General features: G+C 38.7%; 1 protein-coding gene across 14 annotated transcripts in view; it reads left to right on the forward strand.

Moving 5' to 3' along the window:
- The window catches only part of FOXP2 (forkhead box P2), a 244793-nt gene that overhangs the window by 37052 nt on the left and 189983 nt on the right, over window positions 1–17758 (forward strand). The window contains exon 1 of one of the 14 annotated variants that reach the window (XM_083182776.1): window positions 392–513. The exons of the other annotated variants lie outside the window; for them this stretch is intronic. The gene's annotated coding sequence lies outside the window, so the exon portion shown is untranslated. Of the gene's footprint in view, window positions 1–391; window positions 514–17758 lie in introns of those variants that run through there. 14 annotated transcript variants of the gene reach the window in all.

The raw sequence follows: 17758 nt of genomic DNA on the forward strand, positions 1-17758 counted from the left end.
AACCTCTTATTAAACCAGCATTGATTGATTTAGGCATGGATTCAAGAGTAATACAGCTTTTGCAAATACTAATCTTGGCACTTTTATTAAGTAAAACATTGGATTATATAATTCTAGGATACTTTCATATTGCACAATCAAATATTTGAATAAATAAAATATCCTGGGATTTCTACATTTCTGCCAAGAATTGCTGTTGTGTATTTAGGCCAAGCAAATCTGTTACTGTATTGTTTATTTATTCATCAATACTGCTTGCCAACATATTCAAATTAGGAAATAAAGATTGCTAATTATAGATGTAGTCTATGTAATCAGTCATTTCACATCAAATAATGAATGTAATAGGAAGCATTTTTTGTCATCTATCAATTCCTTTTAGAGAACACGATCATGAACAACACTGATGGCCTCTTAACCGCTAAGTGAGACAGAAGATTCAAGATTCACTGAAGTAGAATCTATAATTGTTGACTACTACAAAGTCGTAATGGATTTTTTAAATATTTAGAGGTACTAACTCTTCTGAATTGACTATATTCATTTGTGATTTAATAATAATAGAATATAATAGCCGTCCCGTAGTAGGTAGGTATCCATATTCCAGTTTTCTTAGGGCAGTACTGTGTTTTTCTGCAACAAATCTGACTCACATGGCTTATTTTTCCCATGAGACTTCTGATATCTACAGTAACAGGAATAATGCTATCTTTTCTTAACTATATCTGGCAACCACAATGGGGATTATTATAGTCTGAGCTGACTTTATGTCAAATACATGTGGGGCTTTTCTGTTTCTCTGTTTATCAGCCCTACATATAGAGCATAATCCGTCTGTTACATTTTGCTCTGAGGACACACAAAATAAGTACACAGAAGTAATAGTTTTATGGACAGGGGTTTCACCTCCCAAGCAATTCAACTTTTAGACTTCCTTTCCATACTTTATTTTAGTATGCAGAATTTCAGACTTCATGTCAATGCTGATTTTTATTTATTATTTATCACTTTATATAGCGCACACATATTCTGCAGCGCTTTATTGAGAATATTTGACTATTCACATTAGTCTCTCCCCCACTGGAGCTTACAATCTATGTTCCATACCACATGTGGTGTTCCCTACCACATGTATACACACTCACATACCACAGTAGGGTTAATTTGTTGGGAGCCAATTAACGGGATACATACAGATGACCGGTGTTTGGGATGCCAGTGTTCAGAATGCCGATGCTGGCATCCTGGAGGAGGGGATCCTAACATGAGTCAGGTAAGTATACCTACCTTCCCCCTGCCCGCCGCATTCATAACATATATGTCATTAAATATAAAAAATATATATTTTTTTTTATATATCTTTGTAACTCAGCTAATGCAATCATTAATTTTATTTTCTTATATGTTCACAGTTTCTATAAATTAATTTAATTTATAGTCAAATATTATGTATTCTTTCAGAGCCTATCTTAAACAATGCTTATTTGTTGATATTAAGATGTTAAGGTTAGGTAACTAAACTACTTCCACCCATTTTATATTAAAGTACGTGTTACCTAAATTCACCAATAAGCAAGCATGAGGGTACTGTCAGACTGTATTATCTATTTCTTTGTGAAAGTGATCAGCAATATATTTTCCCTCTGGCTTGCAACTGTACAATTGTTTTATTGGATTAGCTGAGAAGTGGAAATAAAATGGATATAGAATCAAAGTACCTCTTATCCAGAATCAATCTGGATTGTATTACAATTCATATGCTGGGGAGTATTTGTGTATCTGTTGACTGCAGTGAGCCCTTGGCAGTTTTCAAGGTTTGTAGGACTACGGGGACAACAGCGAAGAAGACGATTCATAAAACTATTTTAACATGCTCTTTGTGTTGTAGTGAGATAGAGATATTTGCTTTAGGCCTGTTGTGAACCTCATCTTTCAGTTGTTAAGAAGCTATTATTTTTTTTATATCTTCACCACAGATGTACACACAATGTTTGTACATGATTCAAGTGTTTTATTTACTATATCATTCTGATTTTTAAAAACATTTAATATTCACTTGAGTATTGGTGACTTTTTTAAGTATTATAATATAACATATTATGTTTCAGTGGCACAACAGGGCTTTTTGTGCCCTGTGTCAGCCATGCCCCTGACCAATGGCATTGAAAGGAGGTGGTGCCACTAGTGCCACTTCCTGCCCAGACTGCACACTGTGCATCGGGACCAATCGCTTAGCTATGGCCCTGGTTTTTCTTAAGCATCTTTACTCTTGTTTAGTTTCACAATACATAAGATGCGAAGAATGTTTTGGCACCATTACTCCTTGCTGCATAGAGCTTACAGTTCAATTGTTGATGTCTTAGGGGGAAATGTACTAAGATGGGAGTTCTATTTCAGATGGGACATTGCTATGGGCAACCAATCAGATACTATCTATTATCTTTTAGAAGGTGTTAAATAAATAGGAAGCTTCACAATGCATAGCAAATAAATAGAAACATATCCATAATAAAACACAAAGATGCGGGAATGTACACTGTTGCATATATATTAATAAAACCATAAGTTGTAAAAAAAATATATAACTACAAAGAAAGCACAATGGAAAGTGAACAGGTAAAGGGCTAACCCCAAACTATGCATGCGTAGTGTATAAATGATGTTAAAATCCAACTCAAATCCAGACTAATAAAGAAAACAGTTAAAATATTGATTTTTCATTGAACCCTTGTGGGGGGTACGGGACTTAACATAAATATCCATTTTGCATTATTTTGAAGCAAAGTGTTCTCCTTGTCATCTCCTCTTAAAGAGATAGGTAGGTGGTCTATCATTTTATATCAGATATTAGACAAGTTATGCTTTAAATCCCTAAAATGAGTAACCACCTGATTGTCATATTCTTTTTACTTTGAGGGCTTGCTAGATTTGGCTAGCCACCACATATGTTAGAGAGTGCATGATCTGGGGCCATTTAAAATACATATATTTACTAAACACTGCTAGAGTATGCATGATAATGTACCACATTAACAACAACAATTCACAAAATACACCATAGTCCTGTGTAGTATAATCTAACATATGCATAATGTATATTTCAAGTGCACTATGATAGGGTCTTGAAACTGGTCCCTAGAGTAAGAGGTGGTCCTTCAGGAAGTAGGGCCCACCATAGGGTTTCCCCTATTCCCCTGTGGGCCAGTCTGACCCCTAAATCCATAAACCTTTACTGGTTCTTATTGACACGCACCAGTATCTTCCATGCCTCATTTGTGTTTGTCATTTGTAACTTTCTGGCAAGTGTGCAGTCCACTTTAAAATGTCAGTGAAACTGGATTTGTGAATACTGCAGATTTACCTAATCTTGTATAGGAAGGCTACAGTGCAGCTGACCATTAGTATGTATTACACTGCTGCTGCACTGCCATGATACTATGCATGAATTACAGAAAACTGTAGATACTGTAGAGGTAAACAGATAATAACTTTCTGACCTAGGGGACTTAAGTAATACAACAAATACACTTATAGTCTGTTAATATACACAACACTTGGTGTTTTCATCTCCTAACAGCAGCCAGTACACTTGGTAAGTTTCATCTGGAATCTGAGAACAGTCATTTGTTGTTGGGGAAATGCCTGTACTGCCATCAAGGAGAAAAGAATATTGAAAGAGATTCAGCGAGGCTTGTCGGATGCTAATGCTGTTGTCATTTGAGAAGTAACAGAGCACATACTTATGGAGTAAAGGAAAATGCTCCTACTTTCAATGTTTAATTTTGCTTTATTTTTCCCACTCTATTTAGCTGCATGATTCCTGCTTTCTTAATGTACAAAATCATTTAAGACTGCAGGGGCTCAAAGGAATAATTCATTAAAGGACAATTATTATGAGTTGAGGTTGAAGTTTTCTCTGTGCAGTTTGATAGCCAGAGAAAAAGAGAGCACACATAAGGTGCTATATTTTGTGCCTCTTCAAATTGACTGTAACAAATTAGATCCCAATTTAAGAACTCTATACATTTTAATGCCTAAATGTTTGACACTAGATGAAAGGTCCTTCATGTTTCATTTTGCTGCAATAAATGACCTGCAATTATACCTCTGTTCAGGGCTTGCTCACTGGGTTTAATGTCTACAAAGATTGCAGTCTTTCTGAATAGGCCACACAGCATATCGCAGCCTGCTCATTTACAGCTAATAAATTAAATGAAGAGGTTCACCTGCGAAAGTACTGTATATGGATTATATGGATTTATTTGTATGTATTATAGCCATACAAATGTACAGTGCTTGATGGTAGTCAGTAGCACTCTCCACTAAATGTGGTATTTAGTAAGTTGTCATGTATATCATGCATTTTAAGTTAAGATGCTATCTCTGTATATTACTTTTTTGTATAATGTCTGCTTAATCTATTTTACAACATCACTTTATCAAAATATCATAAGGATGTCACACTACTTGCTATTTTATGTGACAATCCGATCATCATGTGATTTAGGATGGGTTTTTTAATGACACTTATTTCATGATGTACTAATGAGAATGAGACTAGCTCTTCATCAGTTCATGCATAGTATAGCAAAAGTAACAGAAATAGGTGCACAATACTAATAAGAATATATAATAAACTCTGCTATATAACACCATCAAATTTAGACTGTGACCGGGTGACCTCATCTGGTGGGTTCCTAACATTCCTAAGGTTCAAGTCCTGGCCCAGCAGGTTACGTTATGTCAAGTATCTATATTTTACTCTATCCTAGAGTCAGAGTTTAATATAATTACTCTAATTAGCATTTTCTCTGATGTGATAGCAGTTGCCAGCTTCTGGGTGATAGAATAGAACTTGCAGTTATTTGGGGTCCCTTGATGTTGGGCTATAAAAATGCATTGATCAATCCATGAACCAAATCTAAATTATTTATGTATTAAGGTTAGTAAGTTTAGAATGGTGAGTGCTGAATTCTTTGTATATATATATATATATATATATAAATATATATATATATATATATATATATATATATATATATATATATATATATATATATATATATATATATATATATATATATATATAGAAAAAGAAAGTCGGCACACTCGACAGGTTCTAAATAAACCGTTGAAACATCAAGTCACCTGTGAAGGTGTGATTTTACTGAAAAGCCAGAGAGTGCTGCCTCTCTTCTTTTATCCTGTATGCTTGCCATTGGAAGGCTCCCGGCAAAAGATATCTACAATTATACATTGGAAGTGCCAAATCTCTCTCTCTCTCTTTCTCTCTCTCTCTCTCTCTCTATATATATATATATATATATACAGTATATGTATATACATTCTTGTATTGAGTGCAGCACTCAAACAATATGCAGCATATATTCTTGCATGAATGTTGGCTTGGACAGGTGTACCGTCAATAATTACAGTCCAACAAATAAGCATCACTTTGGGGCTCCTTTAAAGTGCAAAATGGCTGTGCTTTATTGTGTCCACGGCAAAGCCAGTGTTCGGGGCATACAAAAAGTGTAATATATAGTATATAATTTTTTTACCTATAATTCCTGTCTTGTAAACATTTTTATACATTTACATGCCAGTTACTGGACACAATTGACCATAGGGAGACATTATATTTAAAGCATACAGCAGAATGGTAAGAGTGTGTAGATCCTCAGTTTGCTGCTAAACAGGACTCTATCCATACTTCTACTGTAGCTCTACTAAATTACACAATTGTAAGTTACTATCACACAGAAATAGAGAATGAAAAGCTTGGTAATTCTTGTTGTCTGCAGGAAAAGAACACAACAATAATGTAATTAAGAAAAGAGCTAAGCATTGTGGAGTATGATACTAAGGAAACTCTCTTGATTTTGTTTATGCACATTTGTATACAGTGTACAGATGTGTCCTCATACACATAGCCTCAATACACAATGCAGTGCAGAGGGAGGGCAGAGCTGGTGGAGTACAAGCTCCGGGCGCCGAGTGATCAAAGGGCACTGGAGCCATGCACAGCAAATTGTGCCACGGGCTCCCCCGCCCTGCTCGCCAACTCCCCTGCTCCTTCCCCTGCCCGGCTGCGGTGCTTACAGTGTGGAGATGCTGGGATTCAGCTGTCAGAGGCAGAGGCACTCGGCAGGACCGAGAAGCAGGTACAGTGGCATCATGGGAATTGTAGTTTATATGTTACTGCTCAGACTTTGAGCAGTTAACGATTAAACTATAAATCCATAAGGCCATGCTTTGCCCTGGCCGGAGGTCTTGAGTCACACAGGTTATCTTTAACAGTGGAACCGTGCTAGTGGGATGCCTGCATGCAGAGTGAGTGCAGTTAGGAAGATAAGGCTGTTCTGGAGGGAGACGGCTCTGCAGTTCTCTCCCTCCCCCTACCTCCCCTGTGTTTATCTAAGCAGCAGCATCAGGAAGAGGACTCCCACGTGCACAGTATGTGCTTTTTCACAGGGTAAAGTGTACATATAACTGGAAGCATAAATGTGTGTACGGGGGGAGCCCGTGGCACAATTTGCTGTGCATGGCTCCAGTGCCCTAGAAATGTTGTGCCCTCCATCCAAAAAGTTTTTGATGCCCCCCCCCCCCCCAAACATTATTATTTTACTTACTGTCTTATTGCCACGGGGTTACATGTTTATTGCCTGGGGTTATGTTCTCTTTTGCAGGGATTATTTGTTCTTTTCCGGGGTTATGTGTTCATTGGGTTTGTTATATAGTATGTAATGGGCATCACAATGTGTTATATAGTATGTAATGGGTGTTACAATGTGTTATATAGTATGTAATGGGCATTACGGTTTGATATATAGTATGTAATGTGCATTACGCTTTGTTATATAGTATGTAATGGGCATTACGGTGTGTTATATAGTATGTAATGGGCATCATGTGTGGCCTTATGTGTAATTGGCATGTGGCTTTATGTGTAATGGGTATTACAATGTTCGTTAAATGTGCAATATGCATTACGATGTGTGCTATAAAGTTAGGCTGCACCCCCTTTTTGCCATGCAAGAGCCACGCCTACTACAAATGGGGGGGGGGGAGCCACGAAACATACCCTTGCTCTGGGCACCGTGACACCTAGCTACACCACTGATGCAGTGTAAAATATTTTTCTTAACATTTAACTCTAATTCACCCATAAATGTAGAGATCAGAAATAGCTGATCTGATATCCTATATGTTCTATATAATATAGGTTAGTACAATAATCCTGTCCTTCATTCTATGATATTTTACAGTAGTAGTGAGAAAATGAATATAGTTATAGGCAAAATAATCCATTTTCAGATTACATAAATTTGTTTGTGTACACCCACCTGCAACTTTTCCAAAATACATTGATTTAGTGTAGTAGCTGCCTTCTTTGTCTCAACAGAGCAGACAGAGTTCATTATTTTGTTGCCCTGGGATATGATACAAAGTTGTTCTCTAGATACAATTGTATCTAGTATAGGGTAGTGCAGTTGCAGGTTCCTGAAAAGGAAAATAAACAACAGTGCATAATGATATAAGCACATAGCTGAAATGCTATGTTATTAAGATAAATCAAAGTACTTCAGAAGTGTTTCAGCAGGAAATGTGCAAAGCAGTCAATTTAAAGGTGTCCACCCCTGGAATTGGCATCAGAAAGAGCACAAAATACTTAAACTAAGTAGGTCCAAATTTATCATTAGTTAATGCATAATAATTGTTCCTATAGAGCAGGGGTTCCCAATCTTTTTAGAATCACGGCACCCTATAGTAGCAGAATTTTTCCACGGCACCCCTAGGCCCCCCCAAAAATATATAAAATTAAGTAGATTGTGTTTATATGTGTTTCTTAGGTTCAGTTATGTGGTAAAGGGCAGGATTTGCTTCTGATTGTACATATTTTATGATTGGCAGCCACCAGCACTGGTTTTGTCCACAAATAATTGATCATAAATAATTTGAATTGGTCCTGGACCACCAACCCGTGGCACCCCTGTAAGTGTCCCGAGGCACCCCAGGGAGCCACGGCACACAGTTTGGGAACCACTGCTATAGAGGAATATGAGTTTACAATTAATATATGATTTACATAGTAATGTACATATGCTTTTGTTTCATACAGATGTGTAGTAGTAGTAGTTTGTTTATTTATAAGGCGCCACAAAGTGTCCGCAGTGCCATACATAGCAAACAAAAAACAAATTACAAGGTAACGTACAGGGTGTGTTGATAAAATACAGCATAAATAGGGGTATAGCTGGTAGAACTAAAATCAGCACCAGTTCTGGATCGGGAACAGGACTAGCCCCATTTTATTGTTATATCTTCAATAGAGATAATGTACAAACCAATCAGCTTTTATTGCCATTTTTTAAACACTGCCTAAAACATGACAGGAGCTAATTGGTTGGTACTTTGGGCCACATTTATTACCAAATGATACCATTTTTATCACTCCTTACCTACTGAAAATGCAGCTACTGCTTTTTGTAAAAACAGATGGTGCTGTTTTTCAAATGACAGGCATCAAAGCTAGTCAGGGCCGGCGCCACCACTAGGCAGCTCTAGGCATTTGCCTAGGGCGCCGGCACCTGGAGGGCGGCAGTTCGCCCCTCACCCCCAGCGAACTGTGTAAAAAAATTGCTGCCCCGGCGTCTCTGCAGTGCTGGGGCGGTCAGGGGTGTCTGTGCCGTAGGGGTACCTGCGGCGCCGTCATGTGTATAAAGCTGGCTGCGGCCGGCGGGGTCCCTGTAGTGAATAGCAAATAACTAGCGCTATGCGCGCGGCGACGCGGGAAGCGCTAGTTATTTGCTATTCACTACAGGGACCCCGCCGGCCCCAGCACTGCAGGGACGCCGGGGCAGCAATTTTTTTACACAGGTACCACCCCCCCCCCTCCCTCCGGCACCGGGGCGCCCCCACCCCGACTCGCCTGGGGCGCTCCGGTGCCTTGCACCGGCCCTGGAGCTAGTCCTTTTTCTTTTGCTCATATAAAATATACTTTTCGAACTCTCATTCGGGAGAATTCAATTGCCAGTGAAGGGGGAAGTTGCTTTTGCCACCTTTGCACCTTTCACCTTGCTGATTTACACCCCTGTTTGCCTAAAAGTGACTGGTTCCCTATGGGAAAGGGAACACTTTTGAGCGAGATCCCAAGTGAGGTGGGTGCTGTGCAAGATACATGCCGGCAATTTTATTCCCCCCCATTTCTTGGAATTCTCCAGGTTACTTCTGCTGATAGGCACTTAGGACCCAACAGAGAGGCTGTAGTATCCAGTCATTGCCCACAGTGCACTGCGGCAGCTCATTCTCCACCTGTTTCCTCCCGCACTCTGCCCCTTTCCTCCTTTTCTCACATCCTAGTCTATGCCCATACATCCTGCTCTCTAGAGTCACCCTGATTATTCTTCACATCTCTGGCTGCTTTATTAATAGCCCCATTCGCTATTATAGGACTTTCATTGGGATTCCCGCACCCTATGGAATGCCCTCCCACAAACAATAAGACTCTCCACTAGCCTCCAAACTTTCAAGCTTTCCCTGAAAACTCACCTCTTCAAACATCAAATTTAGGTATTACACATATAACCGTCAGAGGTACTTATGTATTATATATCTTCCCTTCTTGATTTGCAACTTGGTGGTATTGCTATACTATTATTGGTGCCTGTCCCTCCTATATCCCTGTAGATTGTAAGCTTGCAGCAGGGCCTCCTACCTCCAAGTCTGTCTGTTGTTACCCAGTTTGTGCTATCATTGTCTATAATTGTAAAGCGCAACAGTATTTGCTGCACTATATAAGAAACTGTAAATAAATAAATACTGCTTATGGATTCTTGAACTTTGTTTGGTAGGCACCAGGTGAAGACTCACCTGGCACCAGGTGCGGGTGGGGACTCACACCACCAGTGCAGGGAGAGGACAGGCTGCTGCAGCTGCCTCTCACTCCAGCTCAGCACACAGAACTGCAAAGTGTGTGCTGGGCTGGGGAGAAAGGCTGTACTGCAACAAAAGTCTGTCTGCTCTCTCTCTCACTGCTCAGCTCCTTGCAACAGGGGAGGAGGTAGTGGGTACCGGCCCCTCCATCAGACCCGTGTGGGTAAAAAGTACCCCCTCTCTCAGCGCCACTGCCCAGGAGAGTAGGCAGGCATATGCTAATCATCTTTCTTTGATCTCACAAGTCATGTACTGTGACTATATACTGTAACAAAATACTGTAAATGTGTATATATAATCATAAGCATAAATATAGCAATTGACTTATTGCATTCCAGCAACAAATTTATGAATCTCAAACTATTGATTTTTGGGTTTGACTGGCACATTGTATAAACAAACTTTTCATCTTGCTGCCAGCATGAAAACATCTAAAGCTAGTGGCTTTTGAGCTGCTGATAAACATTTACCTAAAAGATTGGCATTTATTATATTCAGATAGATATTGTTGGCTGTATGGCTAAACAGGGAATCACCGTAGACTTGCCTTGAGTTTAAATTAGTATGCTTGAAAGAGTTGACCATCTGTCCAAGAATCAAGATTTTTCAGGACCTCTCATTCTACCATAACAATAAAAATGTAGATTAGCTTGCACGGCTTGAAAATAAATTTATGATGTTATATCTTTGTCCAAAGCTACAATTTTTGCATAAGACATTCATATGGCAAATTGTACTTGGCAAGTCATCATTAACTATCATCCAACCGTAGATAATCTTTTTTGTGCTTTCCTAAAGTATATTTGTTTAACAACAGCTTCCATTAACTAAAGCACTAAAATGAATCTTTGTATTGTAAAGTTAAATGACATGCTATAGAATACAAAATGTTATACGCTGTTGAAATTATCCAGCTATTATGTGTAGAAACTTTCTGTTCCCTTTTGTAATTATTGTAACTTCAACTAAACAAATGACATCATTTGACATTTATTTCAGTTTTGCTATTTGAAATACAATAACAACTTTGCTTTAAAACCATATGTGGTTTCATTTATTAAAAATATAGATAAAGGGAGATAAATTCTATAATACTTTTAATACAGCACATACAGTACTGGCCTCCATCTAACATTACCTACTTGCTTGTAATGAGCTCCACTGTCATTTCTTTTTCTAATGCCCTCATACACACACGGTTCAGTTTGGTCTATATATGATTATGCTTATATATGCATGTAATGTATGTATAAATGTAATCAAAACTTGAATCAAAATCAAAGAGACAACAGTCTTCAGATGCATTCAATGCCAATTCGATCACGATGCACAGCCCTGCTGCATCGAAATCGAATAGAAAAATAGACTGTGCAGGCAAGACAACATAGTACTGATCTGTACTTATATAGCCCAAATTTTATTTTATTTGCTGTTCGATTGGATCCCGATTCATTTCCAATCGCATCAGGATCAAATTGAAAGTAAAATTGCACTGTGTGAACACACCTTGAGTTTGGCAAACAGATTTTGTGGATTGTGATTAGGGTGGATCTTGAGTGGAAAGAGAAAATTTTACATCATCAACATTAATTTTTTGTACAAGTTATTAGGAAATTAGTTCAATTTTTGGTGTACAGTCTAATTCAAGGGTATGTGTGGGAGGAGGGACATAAAGAGGGGGGGGGGTTATAATATTTGTAATACTATTTGAAATTATACTTATCATGTGTCCAAGGGGAATCCATACAATTCACAATTCTCCTTGATAATGGTTAGCAAAAGTATGTGTTAAATTATGGTCATTATTGAGGGTTTTATTAATTACTTTGATCATTCTACCTTTGTCTTTCAATACAATGATGTGTATAGATATATGTGGCTCTGCATTTTTAAATGATTTTATTATTTAAATATATTAAAAATGTAGATAATTAGGAACAAATGTCTAAAAATCCTTAATATTAGACAATGTTAATATTAAATACATGTTACTTTGACAGTCATTCATTTTGAAATCTGTTGTCTGCTCATTTCTGTAATACTACCTTCATTAGATCTAGAATATGTGTTCTGAGAGTTGTCAGTCAACCACAATTCTCGTGTTGTATTGAAAGACAATAAGACAGAACTATGGCATACCAGGTCCTTTGCATCTTTATAGACAATACATTACTTACAGCTTAGACATCATTGTATCTGCATATGAAGCACTCTCACTAGCTCTTCATACTACTGAGCATGCAGACTTTCCAGTCTATGCTGCCATCTGAAAGACCTAACCAACATGAGCCCCAATTCTATATACAGTTGTGAACACCAGAAAATCACCTTTGCCAGGAGAGAATTATAAATAAACAAATTTTTAATTGCTTTCAATTACATGGTCAACTGTTAGGTTAGGTTGTATTTCTATTGGTTTCTGGATAAAATATATACAATAACAATCATTGTATAGCTAACGGCAGAGAAGGGCCATTCAGAATCTCTTTTATGACTGCAGTATTTCAAGGTTACCATTTTTTGAAAATTACATTTATTTATTTATTAACAGTTTCTTATATAGCGCACACAGATTCCGCAGCGCTTTACAGAGCATAGTTATAATCAAAAACACATAACAAATTACAGTACAAGACAGTTTAGGACAAGCACATGGTTAATATAGATAGTTGCATCAGGGGACAGGACACTGAAGCAATCATCAGGGTGGCAGAGGTTTATATATTCTAAGAAAGGCACATGAGGAGAGAGGGCCCTGCTCGTGAGAGCTTACATTCAGTTTTATGTTTGATTCTAAGTCTCAGTACAACGTTTACAACTCTGCAACTAGACAGAGTTTGTATACACAGGTGTGTATCTCTAATGGTTGCAGGGTCCACACCGCACCTTTTTAAAATACCTACTGAATGTCTCCTCTAGCATCACAGATTCCACGAGGAACATGGCATAAGTGCTTTGCTTCCAGAGGTCTGCGCTTGCTCACTACAGAAATCACTGGGAAACAGATGCCTGTGACGTTTCCTGGATATGGACGTATGTGCAGTAGACTCTTATAAGTGTCATAATCTACTGCAAAATAATCCAGGGAGACAGACGAAGGACCCACACGGAAGCAGCACACGGCCTTTCCTTATCTAAATATCTTATAATTTATGAAGAAATCTCTACAAGTTTGCTTGAAGAATGAAATGAAAATTTGAATTAATTAAATGTTTGAGAAAATGTCTGAAAGATCTTTAGCCATATATATTCAGATATAGCTAAGGATATATACCGTTCTGTAGGTTCCATTTTGTTTTGTCAAAGTATGATGACAATGTGTTGATATATTTTGGCTCAATGTTAGTATCCTCGTTTTAAACCAATGGCAATAAGATTATCAATGGCACCTTGGTGTCCGCACCAAGGCACTTTTTCTGTTGGGCCAAAGAAACTAAATATTATTTAATTAGTAATATGGAGCAGGAATCAATTAACTTGCACATGATAGCTACACTGGCTGCTCTTAGCAATACATAAAATGTATGCACTACAGTACAGTACATTATAATAGAGTTTTTCTATGCATTTAACTAGCCCAAATAGGTCACTGTGTCTTACAGTAGCATTACTCTGAGGCAGAGAAAAGTGATGGTCCATTTGTTTGTATAGTGCTTGTCTTGAAAAATTAACCCAGAATATGTATTGTAAAAGAAAAGTATTTCTTTAAATCAAACCTAACACATATTGTAGATTGTTGACCTCCCTTATCATTGTGAAGGTTCCTACAGTTACACCGCAGAGGCAGAATGGTGCAGGATAAATACACATATATATTTATATATATGTGTCCAAATCTGCCAGCACTCGCCAAGAAAGGTCCAACTGGCCCTGGTGCCTTTACCAAAACACAGAATCCAATCGGAATAACGGCACTCTAGAGGCAGGTATAAATTCAAAAAAATATGGTGTATTATAATACAACATTTTGGGGGTATAAGCCCCATTGTGAGGACACATCTACAGAGGCTTTTAGTGTGTCCTGATGATGGGGATTTTACCCCCGAAATGTCATATAATACACTATGTTTTTTTAAATTTATGCCTGCCTCGGGAGTGCTGTTATTGCGATTGAATTATAATTATATATATATATATATATATATATATATATATCAGTAGGAAATAACTGGTACTCGGAGACTTGAAGGCGGTTAAAAAAAGGAATTAGGTTTAATCCATGTGCAGGGAAAGCAGTGGTGTTTCGGGGCTGGGCAGCACCGTCTTCAGACCTGGAAGTGCATTACCAAGTCTAAAGATGGGGCCGCCGAGCCCCGAAACGTCACTGCTTTCCCTGCACATGAATTAAATCGAATCCCTTTTCTTCACCACCTTCAAGTCTCCGAGTGCCACTTCTTTCCTACTGCTACATTAGGAGGCTGCCATAACTCCTTGGTGAAGGCACCGGAGCCAGTTATAGAAAGTATTCATCTATATTCATCTATATATATATCTATATATATATATATCTATATATATAATGAGGATATCTATATATATCCTCATTATACTAAAACACTTTCACCTCTATGGGCTACGGGGTGGATATCCAAGTGTTGTTCATGCCTGAGGCCGCTAGATGGTGCCCAATAGAGCAATTCAAGTGTTGCTATGTTCAGCCGTGCATAGCTGCCTGTGCTGAGTGTCCACATATATATATATATATATAGAGAGAGAGAGAGAGAGAGAGAGAGAGAGAGAGAGATCCATAGGTGAAGCGGACACTCAGACACTTGCATAATAGTGAAAGAAATCAAGTATTTTATTGAATAAAACACACGTTCTGTGTTTCACCTTTATGAAAGTCTCAGAGTGCCGCTTGAACTGTAGATCTATATTAAAGGTTCTGCACCCCACCTGAGGGCACTTGAGCAGGTTATCCCTTAGGAGACTCCATAGTGCAGGAGATCAGAATTCATTTATATATATATATATATATATATATAAATACGCTGCTCGTGCTGCTCATTAAGGCCCTTATTCTGGTTGGTGCGGCCGGAGCCGCATATGCGGCTCCGACCGTGCAGGCGAATCCCCGCCTTCCATACGGATCGCCACGGCCGTCCGTACGTGGATATGTGGCGATCCGCATGAAATTGGACGGGGATACGCCTCCTCCATGGTGGGAGCAGCCCCTGCATTCGATGGTCGCCGAACATCGAATGCAGGGCCGCACGCTCCACCAGGTCCCGCAACACAAGACCACACGGACACTTGTCCGTGTGAAATCTTGTATGGGAGCGGGCAGCTGACATCCGGCGATGTCAGATGCCCGCCCCGTACCCACGCGTCACGGCCTCATTACCATGCATACGCCCCGCGTTTGCATGGGAACGCCCATGAAACGCGGGGCGTATGCATAGGGTAATGAGGATAAGTAGCCCCTCACGCCCCTCTACGCCCCCTGTGCGGCGTATAGAGAATCCTTGCGGCGAAATCGCCTGCACATGCGCAGAGTGACCTCTGCACATGCGCAGAAGATAAACATCGGCGGCCCGTACGCAAGCGGGAATATCCGCACCAACCAGAATAAGGGCCTAAGTGTGTTGGGTATAAATGCCGGGCCCGGGCAGTATCAGGTAGCTGCTGCTCCCCTTACCAGGGGTTTCTGCCTTTTTCACCGTTGATTGCTGCTATCTTGATCTGAACGAGTAATGTAAACTTTTTTATCTTTTTTGCATTATTGTACATGTTATTTCTTGTTTGCACTAGTACCCTCTGCAGGTTACTGAATGCCATATCCATGTGTTTCTAGGCTCCTTGATAAAGGTCCGCCATTTATGGACCGAAAAGTCGGGGCACATATGGAAAATTATTGTTCCTAATCTTTATGTTGATCAAATATACTGGATACAATAAAGCCCTAAATTGAAGAGTGCCTGACATCCCCCACTGGATTAGTGGTGTATACACCCTGAACTATATATTATAGTGGAAGCGGCCTGGCACTCACTCAGTTGAATGCAGCACACACCATCTGGAGACAATAGGTAGAATCGGGAAATGACCAGGCAGCGGCACTCAGAGGAAGTTTTTTCAAAGTATAATTCAAAACAAATCCAACGTTTTGGGACGTGTAAGTCCCTTTGTTAAGGTGTAGGTGAACGTTCACCTACACCTTGACAAAAGGACTTACACGTCCCGAAACGTTGGATTTGGTTTGAATTACACTTTGAAAAAACTTCCTCTGAGTGCCGCTGCCTGGTCATTTCCCGATTCTATATATATATATATATATATATAGGAGATTTGTGGTGAGGCACTCGTGGCAATTGTAATCCAGAACAAAGCTAGCCAATAGGAGATAGCAGCAACGTTTCAATTTATTACTTCAAATTTTCGTCAGGTTACCTGACGAAAATTTGAAGTAATAAATTGAAACGTTGCTGCTATCTCCTGTTGGCTAGCTTTGTTCTGGATTACAATTGCCACGAGTGCCTCACCACAAATCTCCTACCAATCCTCTGTGTAGGCACCGGCGCTGCTGTTTTTGCTGTTACAAGGAGTGCCAAACCCCTGTCCTCTATATATATATATATATATATATATATATATATATATATATATATATATAGATAGATACAGAAGTACCAACACACTCGCCATTCCTAAGAATGGGGTGCAAACAGCACCCACTTCCCAGGATGGGGTGCATTGGCCTGTGACCACACACTCTAGTAAATACAAACACAGGGGGCCCAGCACTCACTACAACAAACAAACTCACCTTAACATTCAAATAATCAATTAAATAAATAATGGGGTTTTAGTTCATGAATTGATCAATGCATTTAAGCTTGCAGCCCATCGCCAAGGGACCCCATTTCACTGCAAGTCCTACACTAACAACTGATTTTCATGGGAACCTGGCAACTGTTTGAATGTTAAGGTGAGTTAGTTTGTTGTAGTGAGTGCTGGGCCCCCTGTATTTGTATGTGTATATATATATATATATATATATATATATATACACTACATACTTACATCGGCTGTCCTAATGAAGGGGCTTAATGCTGTTGACCTCCACATGCTGACCTTTTTTCACCTATTTGAAGATTTGAATACACTTGTTTTTTCCACCACAAGTGAGTAAGTGAGTGCCGCCTCCTGTCCTCCTTTTTCACTAAAGGGACCTTTCATATACATAACATTTTAGGATGGCACCTTCAATATCATTCATTACGCACAGAGTGTCGGATTTACATCCTATATATATCTCCATTACAAAACTGTTTATCATTTTTAATCTACAACTGTTTTTGAACTTATCTATGTTTCTTGAAATGTAAATTTCAGGCATGAATAAATGCACTTAACTCATTTTTTGATACTGGTAATATTATTTGGTATACCTTCCTATCTATGGTAAAACCTGAATGTATTTGAAGAGCAATGGTGAACATGTTCTAGAACAGTTTTTTGTTGTTGATTTTATGTAGCTTTGTATAAATCTATGAAAAGACCCTTGCTTTTTCTTTTTTTCTTTTTTTTCTTCTTTTCATTCTATCGTACATACAAATGGATGTTACTATTGAGAACAAACCGTTGCTGAATGAGCTGTACAGTGATAAATTTTTCTTGTTAGGAGAAATTACATTCACTAACTTGAGCTACTTCAGCATGAAATTGGAAACGAATCATTTTGTCTTAATTTACATTCTTGATTCAATGGAGATGTGAAGTACTGGAAAGAGAAAAAAACATAGCAACTGTCGGTGCAGTACAAATAAGTGCATTACATATATGTGGAGTCGTATTGTAATCTATAGATATTATGCAAACA

This window comes from Crinia signifera, chromosome 4 (genome assembly GCF_055691185.1).
Source record: "Crinia signifera chromosome 4, ASM5569118v1, whole genome shotgun sequence".
NCBI classification, from domain to species: Eukaryota; Metazoa; Chordata; class Amphibia; order Anura; family Myobatrachidae; genus Crinia; species Crinia signifera.